Raw genomic sequence first — 19,136 nt, 5'->3', positions numbered from 1 at the left:
CAAGGACTGAAGTGGGTCTGCACCTTTGATGGCCCACCAATACCATTATCTCTACAAGGACTGCAGTGGGTCTGCACCTCTGGTGGCCCACCAATACCATAATCTCTACCAGGACTACAGTGGGTCTGCTCTGTGATGACCGACTAACCAATATTCTTCAAAACTTCGACTGACTCTGCTGTGGGTTTGCTCTGTTGTGGCCCATTACCTGTCTGCATGTCAAGAGTCAGCACTGTCTTTCCGTTGGAATGACAACACTGCTTCTTCAAGACTGCATGGAAATCAACTACTTTCATGTGCATTTTCTTTTACTGCTCAGACTTCGAGAAAAACACTGCAGTTTTACTGTGATGAACGATCAGGACTGTCTTTATGGACTGTGAGAAAATTTTAGCTTTTGACCAACATTGTATCAATAAGTGTGTGCATTTGATTTCTTTGTTATTGTAATTGTGAAAAAATTTTAACGAATATGTATTGGCCAGTGCCCAAAACAATTTGTCAAATTTTTTGTGGGGAGCATGGGGGCTATGTAAGTAGGCTGTTTAGGTTTTCTTATTGGTAACGCCACGTAGCGCTCTGTATGAAAATCACTGGCTGTGCTGTGTGCAGTCTGTGGCTAGTTTGCATTGTTGTCTGCCTTTGTAACGTTGGGCAGCTGGATGTGAACAGCGTGTAGCGTTGCGCAGTTGGAGGTGAGCCGCCAGCAGTGGTGGATGTGGGGAGAGAGATGGCGAAATTTTGAGAGCGGACGATCTGGACGTGTGTCCATCAGAAAGAGTAAATTTGTAATATTGGATATCATGGACTGATATATATATATAATCACTTTTGAACACTATTGAGGTAAATACATTGTTTGTTCTCTATCAAAATCTTTCATTTGTTAGCTATGCTTATCAGTAGTTAGTGCCTTCAGTAGTTTGAATCTTTTATTTAGCTGGCAGTAGTGGCGCTCGCTGTATTGCAGTAGTTCGAGTAACGAAGATTTTTGTGACGTAAGTGATTTGTGAAAGGTATAGGTTAATGTTAGTCAGGGCCACTCTTTTGTAGGGATTATTGAAAGTCAGATTGTGTTGCGCTAAAAATATTGTGTGTCAGTTTAAGCACAATCATGTATAATTTTTCTAAGGAGACGTTTCACTGTGACCAAGAGGCGTTATTATTAAGGAGATTTGAAATAAAAAAAATTTTTGTTACCTCCATATATATTGACGAAAAATACACTGTTATCATTGCAACATCTTCCATATATACATTACACCAACCGAACAGTATCTACTCTCTCACCCAGCAGAACAACTGCACACAACATGCTCTCAGCTAGTATTGCTCTCGACATCCTCTCAACGAGCACTGCCTACGGCAACCTCTGAACTTTAACTGCCCCAGTGGAGGCAGCGCAATAATACTCTTTGGCGCAATCTCTGGCGTGTGACTCAGTGTAGCCACCTTTCAACATTCCAAATAATATGTTTTCCAATTTTTATTGGTTACAGAGGTACAGTTGCTAGAATATAATCCAAATTAATACTCACAGAAAATGGTAAGCAAAGGCAAATGGTTATGTACAAAGTCGATTTTCATTAACTTCCGCCTCCGACTTCCATGCACTTTTTCGAGAAGCCTTCTCTGTAAATTTGTGATGTGGTATGACAGGCAATCAGCTGATCTTCATCCACACACATCAAAAACAGTTTTACATCACCTCGGTTCCGAGAGTTCCTGAACCTGTACAGAAAATTGGAATATAAATCAACATAAACATCATTTCTGCACTTTTTATTACTGATGAAAATCACACACTCATGTTTTACCACCATACATTCAGAGGTGGTGGTCAAGATTGCTGTACCGACCGGTACCTCTAATACCCTGTAGCACGTCCTCTTCCATTGATGCATGCCTGTATTCATCGTGGCATACTATCCACAAGTTCATCAAGGCACTGTTGGTGGAGATTGTCCCACTCCTCAACGGCGATTCGATGCAGATCCCTCAGAATGGTTCGAGGGTCACGTTGTCCATAAACAGCCCTTTCAATCTATCCCAGGCAAGTTCGATAGGGTTCATGTCTGGAGAACATGCTGGCCACTCTAGTCGAGCCATGTCGTTATCCTGAAGGAAGTCATTCACAAGATATGCACAATGGTAGCGCCCTACATAACGCCACCGAAAAACAGCAGGTAACCTCCACCTCGCTGCACTCACTGGCCAGTGTGTCTAATGTGGTCAGCCTGGCTGTGTTGCCTCCAAACACGTCTCCGACTATTGACTTGTTCAAGGTATATGGCCGGCCGCTGTGCCCGAGCTGCCGCAGGTTCGACTCCTGCCTTGGGCATGGGTGTGTGTAATGTCCTTACGTTAGTTAGGTTTAAGTAGTTCTAAGGGACTGATGACCTCAGATGTTAAGTCCCTTAGTGCTTAGAGCCATTTGAACCATTTGAAAGCATACGCGACACTCATCGGCGAAGAGCACGTGAGGCCAATACTGAGCAGTCCATTCGGCATGTTGGGCCCATCTGTACCGCGCTGCATGGTGTCGTGGTTGCAAAGATGGATCTCGCTATGGACATCAGGAGTGAAGTTGCGCATCATGCAGCCTATTGCGTAGAGTTTGAGTCGTAACACGACGTCTTATGGCAGCACGAAAAGCATTATTCAACATGGTGGCGTTGTTGTCAGGGTTCCTCCGAGCCATAATCCGTAGGTAGCGGTCATCCAGCGCAGTAGTAGCCCTTGGGCGGCCTGAGCGAGGCATGTCATCGACAGTTTCTGTCTCTCTGTCTCTCCTCCATGTCCGAGCAATATCGCTTTGGTTCACATAGAGACGCCTGGACATTTCCCTTGTTGAGAGCCCTTCCTGGCACAAAGTAACAATGCGGACGCGATCGAACCGCGGTATTGACGGTCTAGGCATGGTTAAACTTCACACGACACGAGTCGTGTTCCTCCTTTTTGGTGGAATGACTGGACTTGATTGGCTGTCGGACCCCCGTCTGCCTAGTAGGCGTTCCTCATGCATGGTTTTTTACATCTTTGGGCGGGTTTAGTGACATCTCTAAACAAACGGACTGTGTCTGTGATACTGTATCCACAGTGAACGTCTATCTTCTGGAGTTCTGGGGTGATGCAAAACTTTTTTTGATGCGTGTACATCCACATTCCGCAAGTCACAATGCGGTGCGTGGCGGAGGGTACCTTCTATCACCACTAGTCATTTCCTTTCCTGTTCCACTCGCAAATGAATCGAGAGAAAAACGACTGTCTATATGCCTCCATATGAGGCCTAATTTCTAACGTATGTTCGTGGTCCTTACGCCCAATGTATGTTGGCAGCAGTATAATCGTTCTGCAGTCAGCTTCAAATGATGGTTCTCTAAATTTTCTCAATAGTGTTCCTCAAAACGAATGTCGCCTTTCCTCCAGGGAAAGCACCTGCATAACACTTACGTGTCGTCTGAACCTACCAGTAACAAATCTAGCAGCCCGCTTCTGAATCTCTTCGATGTCTTCATCCGACCTGGCACGGATCCAAAACACTCGAGCAATACTTAAGAACAGGTCGCCCAAGTGTAATACATGCGGTTCCTTTACAGATGAACCACTCTTTCCTAAAATTCTCCCAGTAAACCGAAGTAAACCATTCACCTTCTTTACCACAATCTTCATATGCTCGCACCATTTCATATCGCTTCGTAACCTTTCGCCTAGATATCTAAACGACTTGACTGCGCCAAGCAGGCCACTACTAATGCTTTATCCGAACACAATAGGCTGTTGTTCCTACACATCGGCTTTGATCGAGACATACACCTCATTGAAAACGAGTTTCCATCACCAGTGAAAGAGTTTCCTTTGGCGACGAGGTTGTATATGTTCTTTCGGTATGATGTGGCCCCTGCACTTTCGAATCAGGTGAAAAGTGCGCTCAGTTTTCGAAGTAGTCTCTTGGGCCACGGCATTTTAAGCGATCGATGGAATCATCTCTGAAGTAGGAATCTGCGTGGTCTGAAAAAGACGAAAAAAGTGTTCTGGCCGACATTTTTTCAATAGTGACAATAGGTGTAAGTCATGGGGGGTCAAATCTGGCGGACTAGATACTTAAGTTTTCCTGTTGCCAAAGTGTCTCATAGGCGACTGGATTGTCCTGGCCTTCACTCCAGTGTTCTTATTCTTCTTTTCATCTATTAATTCATGAAACTAGCGTATTATTCACAGGTTACTGCTATAGTGCTGCAAGGTAATCAACAAGCAAAATGCCTTCATCCTTTTCCAGTACGAGGCTAGCGCCTTCTTCCTCCAGCTATGATCGCTATTTAGTTTGTGGTATGAAGTGGTGGACCCTCGAGTCACCCAGAGTAAGAAATTGTGGAACAAAATAAGTTCGAGTGTGTATAAAACTGTACCGGCAGTGCTGAGAAGTTTATTCGTATTTGCACGTCATATTGACTGATCCAGTAGCCAGAATGGTGGCGTCGCCGTGGGTACTCTCTCGTCTCCCTTGGTGACAGCTTAGTTAATGAATGCCTTCGAGAAAAAAGCACTGGAATCTGCTTGTTTAAACCCGCGGTATTTTGGAGGTAAGTTGATGACACGTTTGTAGTGTTGCCCCATGATGAAGATAAATTACATGAATTTTAATCCATTTAAATTTCATTCAAGGAAATATTCAATTTACGGTGAAAATCTACCAGGAAGGCTACCATATTGGGCATGGTGGTTCGTCGCAAAAATTGTGGTATCTTGGACTGCGCAGTTTCTCGTAATTGTATTTACACGCAACCGTCCTTCCCAGACGATGGGTGTTCTTAGAACTTAGGTTCACAAGGCACATATCATTGCTGACAAGACCGATCTGCAGGGTAGCTTCTACCCTTAAAAGGAGTTTTTGTAGCAGAAAGGGTACTCTCCACAATCGATACGATAGGCGCTATCGATAAAATCGGAGATGGACTTAAAACTTATGAAGTTGGAGACTTAATCCCATGACTTTTCTGCCATATGCGATAAGTCTGTCGTCAAAAATAAGTCGGATCCACACCAAGCATAAAACTGAAATGACATTTCGCCTTCCACCAAAGACAGCAGCACCTCTGACTTCCGTCAAAAACGACCTTACACTCCGCAAGACTGGAGTTTACAGGATTCCCTGTGATGCGGCATTACACACATCGAGTAGACGGCGTGTATAGTGCATGAGAGACGTACGGAACTCGGAAGATACACGCGGTTCTGACAGCCAAATAAATCAGCTTATATCGAAACCAGTCACATTATGTTGTACGACACTGACGAAGTTTTGTAACCACGACTTCACCATTCTGGGACTCGGCGGTGAAAGAAGTATAGGAAATACGCTGGCAATTGACTTACTTAACAGAGATAGCGGTTTCAGCCTTGTCTAATCGTGGAATCCGCAGTTTTCTTTGATCAGCTCACAAAGATGTCACCACACTGCAGCTCTTAATGATGCATCAATACCCAGCACGGATCCGGCACCTAATCACAGATTCTTTCCCTCTGAACAACACCTCTGGCCGCTGAAATTTTTGGACAGTATACGCAATGGTGCGGCTCTCGGTTTAAAATAACGACTCGCTCGGAAGATGGCAAGTGGTGTACGGCCGAAATATCATCTGAAGAAATGTTGCACGTGTATCAGAAGGCCCGAAGTACAATGTATCAGTACCGATAAATTTGTTTTTCTGCTTGTTTTTAGCAGGCGTTCAACAAATCTGGAATCCGTTTCGAACAAAGCTTTCACACAGTTAAATCTTCATGTAACACGGACCATTCTGTTTCGTGTAATACATCTGTGGCTTTGTACACATTTTCTGGGCGGTCACGCAAATCCTGTATAACGCACTTTCTCTTTGTTTTCATCTGTGGACGATGATCTTCCTGATTAAGTGCGGCCAAGATTGAATTTATCCGATCGTTTCCCAACTGTTGGGAAAAATAAATGGATCCCTATAAGGGATCAACTTGAATTAATTTGTGTTGGTTAATAAATGCCAAAAAAAAACAAATAACTTTATAACAATGTGATATTCCATGTCGCAAACTGAACTAGACAAAACAACACGATTATTTTAAAATGTAGTGTAGACAAAATTATTCTTCAGATGAAGCTCACATTGGACTCACTTGTGCCAAAATAACAAAAACAAAATTTTATTGATACGAACGTCACCTTTAAGATCAGCACCACATCCAATAATATAAGGATGTATGTAAATGCAGGCTTCCGCGACCATTGTCACAGTCAACAAAATTCTTCTGGGTATGTGACCGCAGTGTCAATAGGTAAAACATCCGACGTTTCGGCCACTAGCGCAATTTCCCTCGCTCAGGGTGCTTTTTTTGCTGAATGAGAAAAGTTTGGTTCTTATATACTGGTGGAAGAGCTGTCATCGAACTCTTGATAGGCTGCTGAGGATAGGAGGAGGTGTGTTAGACGTCCTTTATTGGTGTTTTCGTTATTTCTTACCTTCATGATGAAGATGAGAGAGGCAACACATATAGCCAAGCGACCCGCCAACATGAACAGAGGGGTCGGGTACAGACTTTCGGCGTCCTGCTTGCCTCCAGTCAGAACACTAACACTATGGAACGGCAACTCACGTGAAGCAACACACACAGACGCGCGGGAGACCACAGCGGCCGCAGGTACACAGAGTACTGGCACGCGCCAGCACCAGGCAGCAAGTAAATAGCGCTACGTCGCAACTGCCGCCCGCTTCCCATTGGCCAGTTTCCACCAGTGGCAAGCAAGTAAGCAAACGCCGATGAAGAACGCCTATTTCCATCAATGAAAAGAAATAATGACAACACCAATAAAGGACGTCTAAAGCCCTTCCTCCTCATGGAAATTTGCCCAGAATGGAACTCGAACCCAGATTTCCCGCCTGACGAGCGCGGTCACATTAACTGCCTCGGCCATCCGAGCATGCTTGCCATCCGACCCAAATTCCCAGCCTATTTACACCACTGACGACGTACCGTCATCTAACTGTGAACCCCTTGCTGGCAGTTCCTGATTCAAAAATGGTTCAAATGACTTTAAGCACTATGGGACTTAACATCTGAGGTCATCAGTCCCCTAGACATAGAACTACTTAAACCTAACTAACCTAAGGACGTCACACACATCCATGCCCGAGGCAGGATTCGAACCTGCGACCGTAGCAGTCGCGCGGTTCCGGACTGAAGTGCCTAGAACCGTTTGGCCACAGTGGCCGGCAGTTCCTGATTTCCGTAAGAGATCGGGCTTAATGTGCATACCCACACACACACACATTATATTACCGGGCATTAAAATTGCTACACCACGAAGATGACGTGCTACAGACGCGAAATTTAACCGACAGGAAGAAGATGCTCTGATATGCAAATGATTAGCTTTTCAGAGCATTCACACAAGGTTGGCACCGGTGGCGACTCCTACAACATGCTGACGCGAGGAAAGTTTCCAACCGATTTCTCATACACAAACAGCAGTTGACCGCCGTTGCCTGGTGAAACGTTGTTGTGATGCCTCGTTTAAGGAGGAGAAATGCGTACCATCACGTTTCTGACTTTGATAATGGTCGGATTGTAGCCTGTCACGATTTCGGTTTATCGTATGTCGATATTGCTGCTCGCGTTGGTCGAGATCCAATGACTATTAGCAGAATATGGAATCGGTCGGTTCAGGAGGGTAATACGGAACGCCGTGCTGGATCCCAACGGCCTCGTATCACTAGCAGTCGAGATGATAGGCATCTTATCCGCATGGCTGTAACGAATCGTGCAGCCACGTCTCGATCCCTGAGTCAACACTTGGGGACGTTTGCTAGACAACAACCATCTGCACGACCAGTTCGACGACGTTTGCAGCAGCATGGACTATCAGCTCGGAGACCGTGGCTGCGGTTACCCTTGACGCTGCATCACAGACAGGAGCGCCTGCGATGGTGCGGTCAACGACGAACCTGGGTGTATGAATGGCAAAACGTCATTTTTTCGGATGAATCCAGCTTCTGTTTACAGGATCATGATGGTCGCATCCGTGTTTGGCGACATCACGGTGAATGCATATTGGAAGCGTGTATTCGTCATCGCCATACTGGCGTATCACCCGGCGTGATGGTATGGGGTGCTACTGGTTACACGTCTCGGTCACCTCTTGTTCGCATTGACGGCACTTTGAACAGTGGACGTTACATTTCAGATGTGTTTCGACTTGTGGATCTACATTCGATCCTTGTGAAACCCTACATTTCAGCAGGATAATGCACGACCGCATGCTGCAGGTACTGTACGGGCCTTTCTGGATACAGAAAATGTTCGACTGGTGCCCTGGCCAGCACATTCTCCAGATCTCTCACGAATTGAAAACGTCTGGTCAATGGTGGCTGAGCAACTGGCTCGTCACAATACGCCAGTCACTACTCTTGATGAGCTGTGGTATCGTGTTGAAGCTGCATGGGCAGCTGTACCTGTACACGCCATCCAAGCTCTGTTTGACTCAATGCCCAGGCGTATCAAGGCCGTATTTACAGCCAGGGGGGGGGGGTTGTTCTGGGTACTGATTTCTCTGGATCTATGCACCCAAATTGCGTGAAAATGTAATCACATGTCAGTTCTAATATAGTACATTTGTCCAATGAACGATTCGTTTGACGCTTATTTCGTGAGATATTTGCCCCAGTCATGATCAACAGACCACCCTGTATATATATATATATATATATATATATATATATATATATATATATATATATATATATATATATAGGGTGGTCCATTGATCATGACCGGACCAAATATCTCACGAATATATATATATCTCACGAAATAAGCATGAAACGAAAAAACTACAAAGAACGAAGTTTGTCTAACTTGAACGGGGAAACCAGATGGCGCTATGGCTGGCCCGCTAGATGGCGCTGCCATACGGCAAATGAATATCGACTGCGTTTTTTTAAAATGGGAACCCCCATTTTTTATTACATATTCGTGCAGTACGTAAAGAAACATGAATGTTTTAGTTGGACCACTTTCTTCGCTTTGTGATAGATGGCGCTGTAATAGTCACAAACATATGGCTCACAATTTCAGACGAACAGTTGGTAACAGGTAGGTTTTTGAAATTAAAATTCAGAACGTAGGTACGTTTCAACAATATATTTCGGTTGTACCAATGTGATACATGTACCTTTGTGAACTTATCATTTCTGAGAATGCATGCTGTTACAGCGTGATTATCTTTATATACCACATTAACGCAATAAATGCTCATAATGATGTCCGTCAACCTCAACGCATTTGGCGATACGTGTGACGACAATCCTATCAACATGGAGTAGATCGCCTTCCGTAATGTTCGCACATGCATTGACAATGCGCTGACGCATGTTGTCAGGCGTTGTCGGAGGATCCCCACAGAAAGAAATCCGGGGACGTCAGATCCGGTGAATGTGCGGGCCAATCCACCTGTCATGAAATATGCTATTCAGTACCGCTTCAACCGCACGTGAGCTATGTGCCGGACATCCATCCTGTTGGAAGTACATCGCCATTCTGTCATGCAGTGAAACATCTTGTAGTAACATCGGTAGAGCAATACGTAGGAAATCAGCATACATTGCACCATTTAGATTGCCATCGATAAAATGGGGGCCAATTATCCTTCCTCCCATAATGCCGCACCATACATTAACCCGCCAAGGTCGCGATGTTCCACTTGTCCCAGCCATCATGGATTTTCCGTTGCCCAATAGTGCATATTATGCCCGTTTACGTTACTGCTGTTGGTGACTGACGCTTCGTCGCTAAACAGAAAGCGCGCAAAAAATCTGGCCTCGTGCCGTAATTTCTCTTGTGCCCAGTGGCAGAACTGTACACGACGTTCAAAGTCGTCGTCGTGCAGTTCCTGGTGCATAGAAATATGGTACGGGTGCAGTCGATGTTGATGTAGCATTCTCAACACCGACGTTTTTGAGATTCCCGATTATCGCGCAATTTGTCTGCTACTGATGTGCGGATTAGCCGCGACGGCAGCTAAAACACCTACTTGGGCATCATCATTTGTTGCAGGTCGTGGTTGACGTTTCACATGTGGCTGAACACTTCCTGTTTCCTTAAATAACGTAACTATCCGGCGAACGGTCCGGACACTTGGATGATGTAGTCCCGGATACCGAGCAGCATACATAGCACACGCCCGTTGGGCATTTTTATCACACTAGCCTTACATCAACACGATATCGACCTTTTCCGTAATTGGTAAACGGTCCATTTTAACATGGGTAATGTATCACGAAGCAAATACCGTCTCACTGGCGAAATGTTACGTGATACCACGCAATTATACGTTTGCGACAATTACAGTGCCATCTATCACAAATCGAAAAAAGTGGTCCAACTTAAACATTCATTTCTTTACGTACTACACGATTATGTAATAAAAAATGGGGGTTCCTATTTTAAAAAACGCAGTTGATATCCGTTTGACCTATGGCAGCGCCATCTAGCGGGGCAACCATAGCGCCATCTGGTATCCTCGTTCAACGAAACTTCCTGGCAGATTAAAACTGTGTGCCCGACCGAGACTCGAACTCGGGACCTTTGCCTTTCGCGGGCAAGTGCTCTACCATCTGAGCTACCGAAGCACGACTCACGCCCGGTACTCACTGCTTTACTTCTGCCAGTATCTCGTCTCCTACCTTCCAAACTTTACAGAAGCTCTCCTGCGAACCTTGCAGAACTAGCACTCCTGAAAGAAAGGATATAGCGGAGACATGGCTTAGCCACAGCCTGGGGGATGTTTCCAGAATGAGATTTTCACTCTGCAGCGGAGTGTGCGCTGATATGAAACTTCCTGGCAGATTAAAACTGTGTGCCCGACCGAGACTCGAACTCGGGACCTTTGCCTTTCGCGGGCAAGTGCTCTACCATCTGAGCTACCGAAGCACGACTCCCGCCCGGTACTCACAGCTTCACTTCTGCCAGTATCTCGTCTCCTACCTTCCAAACTTTACAGAAGCTCTCCTGCGAACCTTGCAGAACTAGCACTCCTGAAAGAAAGGATATAGCGGAGACATGGCTTAGCCACAGCCTGGGGGATGTTTCCAGAATGAGATTTTCACTCTGCAGCGGAGTGTGCGCTGATATGAAACTTCCTGGCAGATTAAAACTGTGTGCCCGACCGAGACTCGAACTCGGGACCTTTGCCTTTCGCGGGCAAGTGCTCTACCATCTGAGCTACCGAAGCACGACTCACGCCCGGTACTCACAGCTTTACTTCTGCCAGTATCTCGTCTCCTACCTTCCAAACTTTACAGAAGCTCTCCTGCGAACCTTGCAGAACTAGCACTCCTGAAAGAAAGGATATAGCGGAGACATGGCTTAGCCACAGCCTGGGGGATGTTTCCAGAATGAGATTTTCACTCTGCAGCGGAGTGTGCGCTGATATGAAACTTCCTGGCAGATTAAAACTGTGTGCCCGACCGAGACTCGAACTCGGGACCTTTGCCTTTCGCGGGCAAGTGCTCTACCATCTGAGCTACCGAAGCACGACTCACGCCCGGTACTCACAGCTTTACTTCTGCCAGTATCTCGTCTCCTACCTTCCAAACTTTACAGAAGCTCTCCTGCGAACCTTGCAGAACTAGCACTCCTGAAAGAAAGGATATAGCGGAGACATGGCTTAGCCACAGCCTGGGGGATGTTTCCAGAATGAGATTTTCACTCTGCAGCGGAGTGTCCGCTGATATGAAACTTCCTGGCAGATTAAAACTGTGTGCCCGTCCGAGACTCGAACTCGGGACCTTTGCCTTTCGCGGGCAAGTGCTCTACCATCTGAGCTACCGAAGCACGACTCCCGCCCGGTACTCACAGCTTCACTTCTGCCAGTATCTCGTCTCCTACCTTCCAAACTTTACAGAAGCTCTCCTGCGAACCTTGCAGAACTAGCACTCCTGAAAGAAAGGATATAGCGGAGACATGGCTTAGCCACAGCCTGGGGGATGTTTCCAGAATGAGATTTTCACTCTGCAGCGGAGTGTGCGCTGATATGAAACTTCCTGGCAGATTAAAACTGTGTGCCCGACCGAGACTCGAACTCGGGACCTTTGCCTTTCGCGGGCAAGTGCTCTACCATCTGAGCTACCGAAGCACGACTCACGCCTGGTACTCACAGCTTTACTTCTGCCAGTATCTCGTCTCCTACCTTCCAAACTTTACAGAAGCTCTCCTGCGAACCTTGCAGAACTAGCACTCCTGAAAGAAAGGATATAGCGGAGACATGGCTTAGCCACAGCCTGGGGGATGTTTCCAGAATGAGATTTTCACTCTGCAGCGGAGTGTGCGCTGATATGAAACTTCCTGGCAGATTAAAACTGTGTGCCCGACCGAGACTGGAACTCGGGACCTTTGCCTTTCGCGGGCAAGTGCTCTACCATCTGAGCTACCAAAGCACGTTCAAGTTAGACGAGTTTCGTCCTTTGTAGTTTTTTCGTTTGATGCTTATTTCGTGAGATATTCAGCCCGGTCACTATCAATGGACCATCATATATATATATATATATATATATATATATATATATATATATATGTGTGTGTGTGTGTGTGTGTGTGTGTGTGTGTGTGTGTGTGTGTGTGGTGTACTAGGTATATGCGCAAATATTTGTATTGTTGACTGTGTACGGTGTACTGAGTAACATTACATCAAACTTCCTGGCAGATTAAAACTGTGTGCCCGACCGAGACTCGAACTCGGGACCTTTGCCTTTCGCGGGCAAGTGCTCTACCATCTGAGCTACCGAAGCACGACTCACGCCCAGTCCTCACAGCTTTACTTCTGCCAGTACCTCGTCTCCTTTTAATCTGCCAGGAAGTTTCATATCAGCGCACACTCCGCTGCAGAGTGAAAATCTCATTCTGGAAACATTACATCTCTCTGTACTTCATTACTGTCCCCAGGCACATGTGGCAAGAACAAACCATTAAATTTTCCCTGGCCAGCAGGTCAGATGCTGAAGTGTGGACACGTATACGCAAAACGATTAGTCTATACTGACAGGCATAGTTCATTTACTGGTGCAGTTACGGCCAGGCAGAAAACGTGAGATCATAAGGTTTGTGTTGTGTTTGGGAGAAGACTGTTAGACATAGGGAAAAAACAATTAGCACACTGCTGTCTGTACCTATTAAGGAGCACATATAAAAATATCTACTATCCGTTATACTGGCGATCCATCCGTGAGATAGGTACTTGAAGCTCGGCAGCCCCTTTGCTGCTATTCAAGAGGGGTAGTCTACATTCCGACATCGAGTTTCGCTCTCTCTCTTTCCTTTCTCATCGCTATTAATAACACAAACACGACAGTGAAACTCTACATACGTTCATCACAGTCACCTGTGCTTAAAGGATATACTTCAGACACAATTATCACAATTCATGAAGAAAAGCTACACTTATGCACGAAAACAGAAAGCCATTTGAATTATGCGACTGAACAGTTCTTCCAGCCAACAATATGATACGTATCACTTTTGCTTATATGATTCTCTTTGAATTCAGAAAGATTTCGTGATTCTACTCTGTATCTAAATTCTTAGTTTTTCCTTTTAGTTTCCCAAAGACAACGTTTTACAATCTCATCTTAAACCTCCATTTACACATCTTGATAATTTTTATTGAGGCGGAGCGGAGCAAAACCCGTCCAGCTATCGATATTTAGTATGTCTCCGGTTTACCTAAATCGATTAAGGCGAATGCTGGGATAGTTACTTTGAAAAGGATACGATCGATTTCCTCAACATCCTTACCAAATCTGTGCTTGTTTAGCCTTTGTGATGACTTCGTCATCGTCATGACGTTAAACTTTGTTCTTCCTTCACGCGCTTGATTTGATATATTTGATATACTTTCTACTTAAGCTTTAGCTTTCCCGTGTATGTTTCATCTGTCACCTCTTTTGTGTTTGGTTTCTGTCAATCCTTAGGTTACAGTTGACAAGGACGTCATTCAGAACTCTTAAACTTCACACGATACTGCAATGCCTGTGTTATTCTGATTGGGATGCAAAGTTCCTGTGGACATGACTGCATGTCAAAAGGAACGGGTACTGCGACGACTACAGCCGTTATAACATACATTAAATGAACTCGCAATTGCGAATGAGGATAACCGTTACCTGGAGAATGGAATGACAACAATGAAAATTTGTGCCAGACCGGGACTCGAACCCGGATTTCCCGCTTATCGTGAGCGGCGGCCTTAACATTTTTTTTTTTTTACTTGGTCGTAGCAGACGTCACATGACATCCGTTGAAGATCGTTGTTGATTTCTTCACAGAGTTTTTATTATTATTATTATTATTATTACAAAGACCAGCCAGTTCTCTGACCTAACATGCTGAGCTACCGAGCCGGCATACCATTTGACTATCCGTGCACGACTCACGGTCAGACTCAAACTTGCGTATGTCGTCAACCACGCGTCTACGACCTGTAGTCGTACAGGCACTGCAATATCGTATATTCCTGCCGATACCGGGCAAGCGACTTTCAAGTACATCGTCTGACCTATACTGCGATATACATAATGGATGTACGAGTCCAGCCCGTAGAGCGTGGTTGACAGCATATGGAAGTTTGGGTCGGGCTGTGAGTCTTGCACGGATATCCAAATGGTAAGGCGACCGCTCGCGATAAGCGGGAAATCCGGGTTCGAGTCCCGGTCCGGCACAAATTTTAATTGTTTTCATTCCATTCATTTAATGTATGTCTTAAAATTCATGTTCTTTCAGAGTCTGTCAAGGTTATTATATATTCAGCAACTCTAATGCGATGTTTTTATTCCTAATACTTAAAATATTTTTTATTCATAATAATGCGCTATATTTGTTTCTGTTGCACTTTCTTTAAACAATTTAAATAAACTGGTTAGAGGGCACAGCATTACTGGACGCCTCTTATTATTATGCTATCATTACTAATACCTTTAATATCTGTTTCCATAGTCCAGCATTTTACAAGCTCTTGTTCTTTTTCCTTTCTCACGTGTTGTTGTTCTCCTATATGTTGGTTAATCTAGTGTTTTAGTCAAAAAAATGGTTCAAGTGGCTCTAAGCACTATGGGACTTAACATCTATGGTCATCAGTCCCCTAGAACTTAGAACTACTTAAACCTAACTAACCTAAGGACAGCATACAACACCCAGTCATCACGAGGCAGAGAAAATCCCTGACCCCGCCGGGAATCGAACCCGGGAACCCGGGCGTGGGAAGCGAGAACGCTACCGCACGATCACGAGCTGCGGACGTTTTTTAGTCTTTCTTCGGTAATTTTTAGTAGAATTTTTGAACCATGGGGTAATTATTTTCAACTTCTATAAGTTGAACTATTATTAACTTTTCTGAAAATTGTTTTACTTTTGTCATTTAAGCTGATAACAATCCGTTCTCACTGCAGACGCATGTAGCTTGGTCATTTGTAATTTCACTTGATCTCCTGTATTCTACATTATCTCGCTAGGAATATTCTAGTCCCTTGTTGTTGTGCATGTTGAGTTTAACAGTGTTGAGGAAAGATAGAAAAGACACCAGCTTTGTGCAGAATTATCTAGACACAATTGAAGGAAACAGCCCTCGGCCACTGTTTTTAACACTGCTGGGAGTGTCTTCCTCAGAATTTAAATCAAAGAATGGTCTATAACATGGTCACAGAATTATGACTAAAAACTTATGATACAGAGTATAAGTACAGAATCATCGTGAAAGACTGGCAGTACGATGACGTTGATTCTGTACTTTGTATCATACGATTTTATTCATAATTCTGTGACCATGTTATAGATCATTCTTTGATTTAAATTCTGAGGAAGACCCTCCTAGCTGTGTTGAAACCCGGTTAATTCGTTAAAAATAATGACCGAGGGCTGTTTCCTTCAATTGTAACTATTCACGGTCTCTGAACGTGCAGCCATGTAGAACATTTTGAGAATTATCTAGGAAACGGTATTAACTCGTTAGCGAAATTGTGATGTGACACCTTTTGCCTCGGAAGGGAACGCCCAAGCCTGGTGTAGCTCGGTTTTCCGAGATCCATAACGTTCTGGCTGTTTCCTACCTAACGAGAGCACACAAAAGCTCACCATTGAGCCCTCTAGTCCATTCATACTTTGCACACACAAGCGCGTCAGTAGCACGTGATGAATAATCCGCACCTGCGACCACTTTTTACTCTCGATTCACGTTTCAGATGGTTCAATCTTTGTTAAATAATGCCCACAATGGATGCCCCTCGATGCAAACTGAAGGCCGAATAGTTAACTGGCTGTTTCGAATATCGAGATAGCAGCCAGAACTGCCCACAGAGCTGTACAATGGTGCTCTACAGTGCCATACAGAAATATCCATTTCTTTTCGTTTCTAATGATCTCACATTGGGCACCTAAGACTGTAATGAAAAAATGAAAGTCAATGAAAACCCACATTGTATCTTCGTGCAATGATCAGCGAGATACAGCAGCAGAGACAATGACAGAAAGTATGTTTTGTTTTCTTTTTAAAAAATATCTAACCGGTGTCAAGTATTTGCATGTCCAGAGCCACAGTATGAAAAAAGCAAGTCTTGCCTTATTTCCACCAGTATCGAAACATTATTATTCATTTATTTTCATCTCATACTATATACTGAACAGGACCATATCAAGTACGAAGGGAGATAAAACAAAGGCGGCTGCATAGTTTACAGTATGGTCTTGTCGTGGTGCTCAGCTGGAAGACTAGTCTGTTGCAGCTCTGCATTCTAACAACCCCACTCCCTCTGTTCAATAATCACAATGATAATAAAATGGACATAATTACGTTTCAATACTTCTGTCAGCATCAGCTAACATAACATGTAAACGATTTTAAGTTGGAAAATGGAGTTGCAGAGAGTCCGTTCCTAAACTGATTGTAGCAGTAATTAGGATTCAATAATTGTACTCATCTTGATTTCTTGTAAATATTGTTGCCTCGGCTTATTGTCATGTAAAATTCGGGAGTACGATTCCTTCAGAGGTCCTAGTCTTGACACGTTTAAGACAAGAAAATAAACCTGCTAACTTTGGATGGTTATAGTGTCAAATGATTATAATTAACCTGACGTGTTCAGAGAGCTGCAAAGCAGGCCGTATATATCACAGGACGCTGAAAAATGGTGTATGTTCATTAATGGGTGCACTCGCGGAGTATTTTGCTACAATAATAGTTCCACTTTCTGCCGCCAGGTGAAAATATGGCGCTGTAAGCAGTATTTGAAATGTTTCCTGTTTTGACGTCAGGGGTATGCTGTTTGTCGCTTGGCGACGTGTGTTGATTTCCTTTCTGAAGTGACTGTTAGTCTAAAGGGTTAAGAAGGATCAAGTTTTCCTACCGGGACGCAATGCCTACTGAGAAGAAAGATGTGCGCTGCTGACTTTAGAACGGCAGCAGTAACAGCGCTGCGTTGCGAGCATATCGCCGACAGAAACTGCTGCGAACAGGTCCCATGTCAGTAAATGGGCTAAAAAATATGATCAGGAAATTTGAAGAAGTAGGTGAATTAGGTCGTGCAGCAGAGAGAGAGAGAGGTAGCCCATTCCCATGGCAGTCGTTTATGCTGTAGCTACAGCCGGCCTTGTAGCACATGACTCAAATTCTGCAGCAAGTTCTCGATCTGTGTCACGGGAATAGTCTCTCCCCTGGTCAACAGTTCAAAAGATTTTGCGAAGCATGTTGCACTGGTATACCAACAAGATTCAGAATCTGCACCAAATGAAGCCCCACGATAGGCTATAACCCCGTGACTTTGCCCTTCGTTTTGCACACATGTAAATGAACGCCATGTGGCCGGGTTATATTCTTTGGACGGATGAGACACATTTTACTTCGCAAGGTGCCGCGAATGCACAGAACTGCCGCATATGGGGTTCTACTTCGTCACATGTTGTGCAGGAACATCCACTGTACCCAGCTTTTGTGACTACCTGATGTGGTTTCACAAGCTCCTTCAGTCTCGGTCCGTTTTTCTTCAAGGAGATGACTCTTCGCGTACAAGGGCATCTGCACTTTATAAGGACCTGCTTGAGCAACTTGTGATCTAGCTTTGCAAGAACGCATCTGTGTCCACGCCACTGTTTTCATGCAAGATGGGGCAACACCACACGTCTCTTGCCAGGTATGGATTTTCTTCCAGAAGTGTTTAGTAACGACCGCATCATCTCTAGGCAATTTCAAGACGTGTAGTCTTCCAGATACATCGACCTAAATCCATGTGTCTACTGGTTTTGGGGATATCTGAAAGATCGTTTTTATCAGACATATATACGGATTCTTCCTGATCTGTAAGACAGCATACGATGACATATTCCACTGATTACACCGGATATGCTGCGATCAATTGTCTACCATACAGTGTCACGGATGCAGCACGCTGTAAGACGGGAGATAATGTTGAACATGTCTTGTAACTAGCGGCAGTATCCTAAACAAACGTGCCAGAACCACCGTTATCATGTAACTGATTGTTCCTCCCCTTTCCCTGCACCAACACCACATTCTGACTGCTTACAGCGCAATATTTTCACCTGCTGGCAAAAAGAGGAACTATTATTTTTCAGCATACTCCGCGAGCGCACCGATTAATGACCACAACTACGACGTTTCAGCGTCCTGCGAGGCATACAGTAGGCACTGCAGCACTCGGAACACCGTCAGTTTAATTATAAACACCTAGTACATTCAACAATTAAGCTTGGACAATAACATGGTTAAAAATGATGATTTTTTAATTAAATACTGCTCTCACTGATGTAATACAAACATTGACATTCTTGATGAAGTCTGATTTTACGTACACATTTCACAGTACTAAATTTCACATTATTTAACATGGTCTCAAATCACAGACTTGGCTTCTCACGCACGTCCTCCTCTAACACAGAACATATATTTCCAGAATGAGATTTTCACTCTGCAGCGGAGTGTGCGCTGATATGAAAACTTCCTGGCAGATTAAAACTGTGTGCCCGACCGAGACTCGAACTCGGGACCTTTGCCTTTCGCGGGCAAGTGCTCTACCAACTGAGCTACCGAAGCACGACTCACGCCCGGT

This window comes from Schistocerca nitens, chromosome 4 (assembly GCF_023898315.1).
Source record: "Schistocerca nitens isolate TAMUIC-IGC-003100 chromosome 4, iqSchNite1.1, whole genome shotgun sequence".
NCBI lineage: Eukaryota > Metazoa > Arthropoda > Insecta > Orthoptera > Acrididae > Schistocerca > Schistocerca nitens.
Note: the sequence above shows the minus strand (reverse complement) of the source record.